This window comes from Ahaetulla prasina, chromosome 2 (genome assembly GCF_028640845.1).
Source record: "Ahaetulla prasina isolate Xishuangbanna chromosome 2, ASM2864084v1, whole genome shotgun sequence".
NCBI classification, from domain to species: Eukaryota; Metazoa; Chordata; class Lepidosauria; order Squamata; family Colubridae; genus Ahaetulla; species Ahaetulla prasina.
Window position 1 is genome coordinate 211,765,537 of NC_080540.1, and position 10,519 is coordinate 211,776,055.

The window sequence follows — 10,519 nt, forward strand, 5'->3', positions numbered from 1 at the left end:
GCAACTGATGTTGAAAGCAGAAGCAGGTATGTGTTCCCGGGAAAGATAATTGAGGCTGGGATGTATGACAAGGTGCAGAAGGACTGTGTCCCATTCTGTTGTAGCTTTGAACACTCCCCTTCCCACTTATTTCACACTCAGGACTCTTACTTAAGTGTTTAAATGGTATTTGTGTTTAGTATAATTCTAGTTGTCTGCAGAACAAATTTTTATTTTGTTAGCCACCAAGGGAAACCAGATCAAGAGAACACCACCTTTCGGCGTGGGGGCATAGTGGAAGGAATTAGGACAAAACTAAAACTAAGTTAGTTTGCATGAAAGTTTACCTCAATTAGCTGCTGTTAAAATAGTTATCATCTGCACTGAATCATTTGTCTTTTCTGCTCTGTGCCAAGAAAATTACATGTATGGTTACATCTACATTGATAGTAACCATAAAGTCACAATAAAGTTGAGCTTGAATTGAATTGAGACTTGATCTTTCTCTACAGTGCTTTGGAAAAATATTTCCTTCCAATATTTGGAAGGCCAAAGAGAGTATTGAGAGGTGGATCCTTCTCCTGTCCCATTTGGGCAGATTTTAGGATAACTTTACCCCTCTCTCAGAATTCACCAATGCCTGAGCAGCATAAAGCTAAAAAAACAAAAGTGAATCCAATAATATTAATTAAATGGTTATACTATTTTCTTGAAGGTGCAACCATCCTTCTTTGGTTATTTGGGCTTCTTATGAATTTACGGTATTTTGTTTTTGAATAGAAGACTACCTGTAGTTCAGCTAACATGGGAGGTTCATCTGGTTATTTATTTATTTATTTATTTATTAGATTTTTATACCGCCCTTCTCCCGAAGGACTCAGGGCTGTTTACAGCCAATATAAAACAATAACAGTGTACAACTAAAACAAAGATTAAAAAACTTATTATATAATTGGCAGAGATTTAAAACGTTTGAACCTAAAAACCCTTAAAATTCATATAAATTAATTCAACCCCAGTTAAAATTAGGAAATGGTTTCTTTAGTGGACATGACTGAAATGGATATTGCTGACCTCTGCTACAAAAAGTTACCCTAAATTTTGCTACCTTTACCTCTCTTAAAAACTAATGTCACTCGTAAGTTCCAGAGATTTAAGAAGTGACTAAAAGGTAAAGTCTTATTTCCAGCAAGGAGATATTTTTCCAGATTCAGTCACAGTTTCCAAAAAGAGGCATGTATCCTTCCTTCTTTCTGAAAAATATTCAAGAAGCAAAACATTTTACAGGTTGCAACTTTTTAGAGATGACCTGGTTTTGAAAGAAGGATCTACAACTACCATATTTTTTTGGAGTATAAGACGCACCTTTTTCCCCCCTAAAAGAGGGTGAAAATTTGGATGCGCCTTATACACCGAATGTAGCCCTGCCCAGCCTTTGAAGCGGAGGTTTCAGAGGCTGAAAGAAAGCCTCTCAAACGGAGGTTTCAGAAGCTTTTTTCAGCCTCTCAAACCTCCGTTTGAGAGGCTGAAAAAAAGCAAGGCGCAGAGCTCACAACCAATGAACCTGTTGCTAAAGTTCACCTCTGGGAACAGCTGATTGGGGGTATTCTGGAGGCCGATCCACCCCCAATCAGCTTTTTTCTTATTTTCTTCCCCAAAAACTAAGGTGCGTCTTATACTCCGGTGTGTCTTATAGTCCCAAAAATATGGTACCTTTATAAAGTTATAAAGTTATCAATAGACTTAATCAAAAATTCTCACTTTAATCATCAGAAGGACACATGTAATTTACCTGCTTGATATCAATCTCAGGTAAACTGTACAGTAATACTGTATGTGTGGATTATGACAGAAAAGAACTAACTCAGGAAACAGAGAACAGTGTAAGAGCATACCTGAAAGAAAATTAAATTTGCACACATATACAGGCCCATTTAACTAATCCACCAAACCATGGTTTAAAGAATAAGTCAAATAAGATGACTCCAAACATAATAATAAGCCACAACTATGATTACAAGGGAATACGGTGGCTCAGTGGCTAAGATGCTAAGCTTGTTGATTGAAAGGTCGGCAGTTCAGTGATTCGAATCCCTAGTGCCAGGTAACGGGGTGATCTCCCGTTATTTGTCCCAGCTTCTGCCAGCCTAGCAGTTCGAAAGCACGTAAAAAATGCAAGTAGAAAAATAGGGACCACCTTTGGTGGGAAGGTAACAGCATTTGCCGTTGAATCATGCTGGCCACATGACCACGGAGACGTCTTCGGACAGTGCTGGCTCTTCAGCTTTGAAATGGAGATGAACACTGCCTCCTAGAGTCAGGAACGACTACCACATATGTGCGAGGGGAACCTTTACCTTTATGATTACAAACTGTAATTGTTGGCTTCATTCAACATACTAAGCCAAACCATATTACAGTTTAGTGTAAGTTGTTGATCTTAGTTACAAATCCTCATTCATATACATGCCATCCTATGAGAAAAATAACTATTTTTCACACATATAGTATTTTTAAAAATCCAATATAGGAAAATATTTGAGATCTCAAGTAAAGAATGAGAGAGAAAAAATCACATCAATGTGATTCATTCAGATTACAGAATAAAATCATAGCCTTATTTCTTTTATTAAAAGAACTAGAGGTCCATTAACACAGGAGTGGAGTTGTGAAATTCTCCCTTTATTACATAATCACAAGAACGTTTTGTAGGGAACAGAAGATAGATGCCCGGAGCAGTATTTGTCTACAAGAACTGCCAAGAAAGGTTTACTCTCATGTGAACATAGTAAACGTGTCACATAGTTGCAGAAAATGCCAAAAAGCTTTTGCAACCTTGTGACACAACCTTTAAAATCCTGTCCCGTGTGGTGCTGAAATGCTGCATTTGCACTGCTGCTTCAACATGGCTTATCTCTGCTATCACCGATAGAGTAAATTGGGAATAAAAAATTAAGCTTTGGAACACATGAACATTTACGTTCTTACGTGGAAAGTAAACATCAGTGGAACAGTAAAAAATAAATAAATAAATGTAATAGCTGCTGCTCTTTTGCCAAGCAAAGCGGGGGGGGGGGAATCATTCAAACTTCCCCCAGGTTGTTTTACATATACGTCTCACCAATTAATTCTCCTATAAACTATGCCAAAGTAACTTGAAAGAAGAACTCTTCAAAACTTTGCGCCAACAGCACAAGAGATGCCTCTGCTGATACCTGTGAGCTGGGTTATTCTCACAAGATTCAATCGGGGTACCGTAGTAGAGCTTTGTGTATTACTATTACTGTCAGTTGTATCAACAGATGACTTTTACAAAAGAAATCTAGTTAGATTGTCACTGGTTTCAATATAGAAAGAAGTTTAGACCAGCAACTGCATTTCATGTGGAACACGAAAGACAGCATAACAACAAAAATCCCATGACCAATGTCACTCATGTGCTATTTTCTGTTCTGAACCTGTGAACATTTCAAATCATGCTTGCTTTTGCCTAGCTGAGTAGAAGAAAAATGGCATTTTCAAGAGGCCAATTCAGCATGTTAAAAGGTATGAAATACTTTTTCATGAAGGACACAATCTCCATTTCCATTACTTCTCTGGGTAGAGACAGAGGGAGGCATTTTTTTTAAAATCACTGTTTTCCTATTTCTGCTTATTTATACTAATAAAAACAGTACTCTTGACTACTGTTTATTGAAAGATCTTACCTTCACAACCCATGGCTTAAACATGATGCTTTCAAAGAAAACTGAGTTAGGAATTTTTAATTTCTTGGGTTTGGAGAATGACAAGCTGTGGTCAACCAAAACAGAAGTGAACACTTCAGAAGAGAGAGAAAAGTGCAAAAACTGAAGGGTTAAGCTAGTTTATTTTGATAAACCAGTTTTATAATGCACAAACCACCTTGGTGACCCTTTACAAACCAGCATTGGTTGAGTTCACAGTTACCACCCAGAAGTAATGAAAGCAAAATTTACTTATTCATGATTACAAAACCTGTGCTTTACTGAAGTAACTAGATTTCTGGGTGAGGTTTATACCATATGTTAAACAAAATTGTGGCTTTGGATGCTATATAAGCCTAGCTTGCAAACCAGCCTTTATGGCTTAATATAATGTATAGCATAACTACATATAGTTTATTCAGCAACATGGGCAATGCAAATTATGACTTAGTAAGCTACAATGTAGGTTACAATATACAACTACCGTGTTTCCCCGAAAATAAGAACCTGTCTTATATTTTTTTTGAACCCTGAAATAAGTGCTTGGGCTTATTTTCGGGGACACCTTATTATTTTGGGGCACATGGAGCAAGATGGGGCTCCTCTTGCCGTCTTACCTGATTTCCAGCTCTGCGTTTAAATATTTTTTTGGGGTGGGGAGGCTTATTTTAGCTCATGCGCTCAAAGCCAATTGGGCTTATAAGGGGATGTCTTATTTTCGGGGAAACAGGATAAGACTTTTGAGATTAAAAAGTAAAGATTCTCCCTTGAGTTGGGCTTTGCTCCTATTGACCACATGGACATGTTTGCCTGACAAAAACGTCGATTTTGTTGCTTGCTTGTGGATTTGTTGTTCTTGTCTCAGTTTATCCTGCAGCCCTGGGATTTCCTGGGCTAGTGGTGCATTCCCAAGTTTCTCTCTCTTTAGACTTTCCAAGGTCAATCAAGGGGAGTTAAGGGTAACCTCTAACTTAGTAAAGTTCCATGTAGAACTTAAGAGAACCTCTGTCATGACCACAACTTAAGACTGTGTGGCTGAGTGAATATCCTGAGCATCATGAAGGAATACAGGCGGGTTTCAAAACCCATCACTACTGATTCACTTGTGGGCGTGTGCGCGCTGCTTCTGCACCAGGTGGGTGGGCGGAGCCTCCTGCCACCACTACCAGTTCGCCCAATTCGGGGCAAACCGGTAGCAACCCACCACTGAATGTAACTCCATATAATTTTAACAGTTTAAGGCACAGACAGATGAGAGTCTTCATAATGATTTTACAATTCATTATTCATATTCACAATGTAGCAGCAGCAGAAAAAAAATTAAGATTTCTTAGAAGAAAAGCTTCTAAACTCTAGCAGGTGAGTTCTGTCAATGCTTAATATGCTCCGTCTTAATATTGCTCTTTTAAGAAACCCTTTACAGGTGTATTAGCAACAGACAAAAGCTGTATCACTCTTAATCTGCTTTGACAGAAACATGAAGATCCACCCAAGACATGTTTCCTAGGCCAGGGGTCTCCAACCTTGGTCCCTTTAAGACTTGTGGACTTCAACTCCCAGAGTCCCTCAGCCAGCAAAGCTGTGGGAGTTGAAGTCCACAAGTCTTAAAGGGACCAAGGTTGGAGACCTCTGTCCTAGGCTGTCTTTCTCAGCCTTAGGAAAAAGAAAAAAAAAGTGTTGTGAAACTGACACTGAACTTTGCTCCTGCTGACACAGAGAATAAATGGGGGGGGGGGGAGAAAAAGAAAAAGAAAAGAAAAGGAGGAAATCTGAAAAATGAGAAGAAAGCAAAGCCTCAGATTGCTGAGTCAATAGTAATCCAAGGAAGTGTAAAAGTTTTCTTTACAGCAAACCAAACATCAGACTTTCTGCAGTGTTTTCTGGTGATCCAAGAAAAACTATGGGAGGAACTGTTGAGAAAAGTTGTTAACCCAAATAAGAATTCATCTTCAGAGGTTCTTTTCGGCAACTGGGTTCAGTCAGAAGCAAATCACATCGGAAAAACTTTATATAACATAATAGAAGATGAATAAATAGGCATGGACCAGCCCCCACCCCCCAATGTTCCCTTTTTTCTCCTAGGCTTAATAACACCAAAAATGTACTGCAAAGGGGCAAAACGGCAGTCCCCTCTCAATTAAATAAAGTATAAAAGGAAATAGAATTTGGAGCGCCCCTTTTTGACCTGAGGTCCTTCAATTCTACTTGTCTACACCTCTGTAATTCCCAGGAAGCATAACTGGTGACCAGCAAAATTTGGAAAATTTTCATCCAAGGGGCTCCGGGATCATTTAGATGGGGGTGGAAAGCCGATTAAGAACACACAAGAACGTTGAAACAAGCCAGCACTTCTGATCTGCCTTTAGGTGACGAGTTGTCCTCCCTCCGAACTTACTTTTGAAGAAGAGCGCCCCAGATGCTCCGAAAGCGATTCTGTCAACACGCTTCTTAAGACCCAAAGGCGCTTCCCACCCCCACCACCAACCCCGCAAGAGGCAACTGGACTTTCTGGTTTTCCTTTGCAGGCGTTTCTCATCCAAGAGGTCCCAGAGCTGAAGAAGGTTCTTGGATGAGAAGCGAAACGTCTTCAAAGAAAAACCAGAAAAGTCCAGTTGCCTCTTAGGAAAATTTAAAAAATAAAATAAAATAAGAGCCCCTTTGGAACAACCACGACCTGGATCAGGGGTCTCCAACCTTGCCAACTTTAAGCCTGGCAGACTTCAACTCCCAGAACCCCCAGCCAGCTTTGCTTCTGGGAGTTGACGTCCGCCAGGCTTAAAGTTGCCAAGGTTGGAGACCCACGACCTGGATGACTGAGAATCTCCATAGAGGCGCGTCTTTAAGGTTAGGGTCTCCTGCTTGGCCGGGGGGGGGGTTTGGACTAGATGATCTGTAAGGTCCCTTCTAACTCTTGCTAATCTCTTAAAATCTATTAAACTCCCAATCGAATGTCAGAGGCGTCTTCTTCCCACAACCCCGAGGCCAACGCCGGAGGTGGCCCGCCGAATCACCCCGGGCCTTTCAGCGAAGCTTCGCTGCGTGGATAAAAGGCTGCTGATAGCTCTCTGCGTTCTGCGCCTCTCGCTCACGCCAGCGGGATTACTCGCGAGCAAGGCGGCAAGAACAAAGGGAGGAAAGCGATCGGAGCAAAGGGAAAGGGAAGGCAGGCCGTCCCGAAGCTTCAGCGGCAACCCGGGACGCTGAGCCACAGGGACCCAAAAAAAGGTAGCGCTCTCCTTGGCGCACGCGCGTCCTCGCCAAAGCCAGAAGCCGCGGAGACTTACCCAGGTGGAGAAAGCGGCGGCGGCTGTTTTGCGCGGCGCCGGGAGAGATCGGCCAAGCAACGACCCCCGTGCTCGCCACTGCTGCCACTCTTGCTCCGCCTTCCCAGAGGCTCCTCCCACGCGGGTCAAGGGGGCGGGCAAAGAAAAACAGCTGCTCCGCCTCCCTTTCGAGGAAAAAAAAAAAAAAGCCCGTGTGTGTCCGCGTCTCGCCCACTTGGCTGCTTCTCCCGCGTCCCGATCCGAGTCTTACAAGCTGCACGTCTGAATCGGCGAAACCGACTTGCTACCGCCACCCTTTCCTTTTTTCTCCCGGGATTTACTGTCGGCCAAAAAGTCGGCCGTATCTTCAACCGTCAGAATCGCCAAGTTGTTACAAAGCTAAATCGGGGTGGCTGGGGGAAGGGGGCGAGGGGAATGACGTGCAACTAAATTCAACTAAATAAATTCAACTAAATAACTAAATTCAACAACCACCTCGGTGTTTTAACTGTTATTATTTTATTTTCTCTTATCTGTTATGGATTATTTATCCGCTGTTGTTTTATTGTTTTATGCTAGGATTTTTGAACTGGATAGTCCTTGAGGTTTTTGGTTTTTGTTTGTTTGTTCTGGTCTCTGGTCTTTGACTGTAATAAACTTGATTTGATTTGAACCTCCGTGTTTTCGAGAAAAGGTGAGGGGCAAGGGGTTAAAATACAGGCTTGACGCAATGGATCACCAGGATTGATGGGGGAATCCTGAATCCTGGGGAATCCTCAAACGTCTCGGGGCGATAGAAGAGAAGATCTGTGGCTCACGACCGAATTGTGGGGTGGTTTTAGGTGAGCTTGGTTGTTTGTTCTCAGGCGTTTCATTACCCAACTAGGTAATTAATTGGATAAGTAGTTGGGTAATGAAGCGTCTGCAAGCAAGCAGAGCGCCAACAATTCTGTATTCCATATTCCGAGGTCAAATCTAATGAGCATAACAGGAGTCTGTCCAACTGCATGCAGTCTGTCCATTCCAAAGTTATTTAAGAAACATGGGCAGGTTAACTCTATTGCAGAGGTTATTTTTCTGCCTGTAGTTTTGCAAAGGTCGTTTTTCTGGCTGTAGTTTTGCTAAGTTCTTGGGATTTTTTTCAATAACCTATTCAAAGGATGTGTGAACCTAATCAATAACCATTTTAACAGAGAAAGGGCATACATTGCCAGAAAGGTTAGCTTTCCTTCATCTTTCATTCATACATCCTTCCCACCTCCCCTCTAAGGGTCAAGGCAGCATAAGCTATTTGATCCCACAAACAAGCTGTATTTTATAGGTCAGGGGAAAAGAGTGCAACTGATCCAAATTATCTAGGAGATGAATAACCGAATGGGGAAATCTTCCTGGTTAATTGTGTCTTGAGAAAACCATGATGATATGTGTGAGCATGTTGTCAACAAATACGGTCATTGTCTGCTTGCATCCCAATATCTGAGGTGAGGGCAGGAGTGATAGCATTTGCATGATGACATATATCATCCTTTATACATATAAAACCAGGATTCCCGAGTCTCTGCTTCCCGTCTAATCCACTAATCAGTAACAATGGTTCATGTCTGTTAGATTCCTGGAATGTGTACATCCAGTAAGCAACTGTTATTAGAGTATGGTGTTATAGTAGCGAGGAGTAACCATGCAATTTCAGAATAGTAGTTAAGCTGCCAAAGTACCAGCTCTGTTGTAGGAAACACACACTTTCCATGGTGCGCCACAAGAGTGAGCTGGCTTTACACCAAGGTCCCCTTCCTCCCTGGAGTTGCCTTGCAAACAGGGGCCACAATGGGGAAGGTTCAGAGCAGGGGTGAAATCCAACAGGTTCTGACAGGTTCTGGAGAACCGGTAGTGGAAATTTTGAGTAGTTCAGAGAGCCGGTAGCGGAAATTTTGAGTAGTTCAGAGAACCGGTAGCGGAAATTTTGAGTAGTTCAGAGAACTGGCAAATACCACCTCTGGCTGATCCCAGAGCGGGGTGGGAATGGAGTTTTTGCAATATCCTTCCTGCAAGAGCAGGGAGGAAATGAGGATTTTGCAGTATCCTTCCCCTGCAGTGGGGTGGAAATGGAGATTTTGCAGTATCCTTCCCCTGCCACACCCACCAAGCCATGCCATGCCACACCCACCAAGCCATGCCCACAGAACTGGTAGTAAAAAAATTTGAATGCCACCACTGACTGGGTTGAAAACTTATAAACAGACAGCATTAGTCTGTTTCTAGGAAAACATTCTGTTCATGCTCATGAATATCTCAAGCAAAATTCCCCCAAAACACTGCCTTTTGACATTTTAGAAGACTATAAAACTAGATGTTGGGTTGTAGTTGTCTACTAAGAATCCACATGCAGTTAATTTATTTCCAGTTGGAGAACCATGTAACATATATAAAATTCAATAATTTTCAGAATGATTATGTTACTTAGGAATTACAAGATGTATTGAACCATGGTGGTGCAGAAAACTTGTATAAAAGTTTTGAGTACTGTAACATTTGTACATGAAATATGGTTAAGCAAAGTTTGCCATCTAATGGTGAAGTACTGAAAGTACATCAAAAAACTAAGAATAGAATAGAATAGAATAGAATAGAATAGAATAGAATAGAATAGAATAGAATAGAATAGAATAGAATAGAATTTTTTATTGGCCAAGTGTGATTGGACACACAAGGAATTTTTCTTGGTGCATATGCTCTCAGTGTACATAAAAGAAAAGATACCTTCATCAAGGTACAACATTTACAACATAAATCATAAGGATTACCAGCAACAAAGTTACAGTCATACAGTCATAAGTGGAAAGAGATTGGTGATGGGAACGATGAGAAGATTAATAGTAGTGCAGATTTAGTAAATAGTTTGACAGTGTTGAGGGAATTATTTGTTTAACAGAGTGATGGCCTTTGGGAAAAAACTTTCTTGTGTCTAGTTGTTCTGGTGTGCAGTGCTCTATAGCGTCGTTTTGAGGGTAGGAGTTGAAACAGTTTATGTCCAGGATGTGAGGGATCTGTAAATATTTTCACGGCCCTCTTCTTGATTCGTGCAGTATACAGGTCCTCAATGGAAGGCAGGTTGGTAGCAATTATTTTTTCTGCAGTTCTAATTATCCTCTGAAGTCTGTACAACATGTACGACTCAAATACTGTCCTGAATAAGTTTCTGAATAAGTTTTCCAAGTAAGTTCTTATTAACAAAAATAAAACATTCTTCTTCAAATTTATTACTCCATGAATTGCATTATTCTAGAATAAATGACAGCACCTAGCTGACTTTGTCTAAATCTTGACAAATCTTAGCAGGGTTAAAAGACAGCTGTTAAAGGAGTCTTACCCCCTTTCTTGCCACAGTTCTTAAGTGTATCACTGCAGTTGTTAAGTTAGTAACATGGTTGTTAAGTGAAGTCCCCATTGACTTTGCTTGTCAGAAGGTTGCAAAAGGTAATCACACATGACCCTGGGACATTGCGACCGTTATAAATATGAATTAGTTGCCAAGCATCTGAATTTTGATCACAT

The 10,519-nt window shown here is 41.1% G+C and overlaps 1 protein-coding gene across 2 annotated transcripts in view; it reads right to left on the bottom strand.

The window, feature by feature from the left end:
• Positions 1-7,124, bottom strand: part of ACO1 (aconitase 1) — a 56,564-nt gene extending 49,440 nt beyond the window's left edge. Inside the window, exon 1 of one of the 2 annotated variants that reach the window (XM_058170602.1) lies at positions 6,989-7,124. The gene's annotated coding sequence lies outside the window, so the exon portion shown is untranslated. The remainder of the gene's footprint in view (positions 1-6,988) is intronic. The other variant, XM_058170604.1, reaches the window with a different exon arrangement.
• Between the last annotated feature and the right edge of the window lie 3,395 nt (positions 7,125-10,519).